The sequence below is a fragment of the Penaeus vannamei genome, chromosome 13, assembly GCF_042767895.1.
Source record: "Penaeus vannamei isolate JL-2024 chromosome 13, ASM4276789v1, whole genome shotgun sequence".
Classification (NCBI taxonomy): domain Eukaryota; kingdom Metazoa; phylum Arthropoda; class Malacostraca; order Decapoda; family Penaeidae; genus Penaeus; species Penaeus vannamei.
This window is the reverse complement of record NC_091561.1, coordinates 36,449,929-36,452,428: the sequence shown is the minus strand read 5'-3', so window position 1 is coordinate 36,452,428 and position 2,500 is coordinate 36,449,929.

Below are 2,500 nucleotides of genomic sequence, written 5' to 3'. Positions count from 1 at the left end.
ACGCAAAATCAAAATATCTTTTCTAACCTCAGAGTAGAGGAAACGATGCTATAGCTATTGATTTCAGACTCCCTAAGGGGCTCTTTGATACTAGGCCTTAGAATAGAGTTTATGGTTCTAGTTGTGTTGATTTTAGACTCTTTTAGGCTCTCTGATTCCAGACTCAGAATAGAGCTTATGATTCCAGTTACTTACAGACTGTGTAATGGGCTCTCTGAGGAAGATATATATATTTATTACTTATACTTATTACTTATATGTATACTTATTAATTATATATTTATTACTTTCAAACTTCATTATGGGCAGTCTGAAACCTAGATCCTGAAGATTGGTGATTCATACAAACTTCAATTAAAAAAAAACAGCTGTTTCTTTCAGATCTCCAATCCACCTATCTTAGCAACATCAATAGATTCTGCAAAAAAAAGAAAAAAAGAAGAAAAAAATCCTATCTGGAAGGCAAATTTCCCATGAATTCCAGATTGGTTGGGCTGGATCTGCCATGAATAGAAGAACCTGGCAATATGGCAGTTTTCCATGAGATCAATAGTAGTTTACTAACTTTTTTCTTGTAGGTTATTGAACTAAGGTAGACTGTGGAAGTTAAGTTGCATTATAGTTGTGTAGGGTTATTCAAGATTTTTTTTTTTTTTGAGGGCGGGGAGAGGAATATAAAAAAATCGTCATATTTTACCATCCTGAAAATTGTATATCTGATTTATTCAAATGGTAAATACGGTAAAAACACATCATTTAGAGAAAAGCAATCAATACCTACTGCACATGAGTTGTACTAATATAAAACTATAAACTACAATGCAGGACGAGTTTTAGATTTTTCTTCAGTGTCTACCTTCCATTTCATTTCTAAGGACAGCTTGGTTGCAGACCGTCTCTCGCCCTAGTACATTATCAATATTTCCGTGAATGAACTACACTGAAAGATGAATAAATAACACCTTCCCCGACCAGGAATCACTAACTGCAAAGATAGTAACTAAACTTTACTATCACAGCTTCATACTAACCAATTCTGACCCTGTTAAGCCACACGAAAGAAGTCACATACCTCTTTGTCGTTGCATTTATATAACAGATTTCAAGTATTGAGGAATGGAAATATGTGACAGGAACATGCAAAGCCTCCAGCAACGTTATGCAAAGTTTCCTTGGTTTTATGATATTGTGAAATGCTATCAAGAGGTATTTTCTCTTGTGTGATTGGTCAAGGTAAATGCGACCATGCTTAGGTTTAGTCTCAACGGGTGAGTATCCACACCATATATATAATGTATAATTTAGAACGAGGCCATGTTCTATAGCACGACAGATATCTGATTGCATACCATACGAATAATGAAGTCTTCTCTCAAAAGAATTCTGGACTTGAAAATAGAATCTTGATGGACCATAGAACATCACTTGAACCTATTCCCAAATATGTCTCATCACCTTCATACACATCAAATATACTACACACTTTTTTCTTCCTTATAAAGAATCATCGTAGTTTCCATATGTTCATGTAAGTCCTCGAAATGTCTATCAATAGTAGAAACATTGTACTGTTTTGAGAACCCCAATAGGAACAGTGCTGTGTGGAGGTGTGTTAGTTTAGTCCTGTATTTACCACCCTGGCTAACTGCACAGGCGTGGACGAGCTGTGGTACATTTGATACATGGACAAAACATTATATAATAGTATTACATATAGGCTATAACATTACTACGAGCTATACTATATCATTTAAAAGAAAAGAACAATGACATTTTCGAAACACTCAGCTTGTATCCCGTAGATTTTTTCAATGGTGGTGGAGGGCCTTCGGTGCGGATTTGACAGGCATGTAGACTCCGTTAACGAACCTGATTTTAGTTGTTTATGTGGTCTAGATGTAGCATCTACTTTTTATTATCTCTCTTGTTTTTTTCTCTGTCTGTATTTTCAGTTTCTTCTCTTTTTCGTACATTCTTTTCATTTGTCTTATGCTTCTTGTTTCGTTCAACCCCTCACCCCCTAGATATTTAATCTCCCTCACCTGTCTTTCTCTCTCTCTATCTATCTATTTATCTATCTATCTCTCGTTCTTTTCGTCTGTATGTCTCTATCCACCCCCCTCTCTGTGTGTGCTTCCATCTTTCACTCTGTCACTCTAACTCTTCCCATACTCTCGCTCTCTCTCTCTTTCCCTCTCCCTTCCCCCTTCCCCCCCCCCCCCCCCCACCTTTCTCTCTCTTTCTCCCTCTCCCCCCCCTCTCTCTCTCTCTCTCTCCCACTCCCCTCTCTCTCTCTCTCTCTCTCTCTCCCTCCCCCTCTCTCTCTCCCTCCTCCTCCCCCCCTCTTTCTCTCTCTCTCTCTCCCACTCCCCTCTCTCTCTCTCTCTCTCTCTCTTACCACACACTCTGTTGTTATCCTTTCGACGGATGTGAGCGGGTTGCGAGAAGCGACGAAATCGAATTACGAATCAGATTCCTTGGCCTATACGAGCGTCGACCC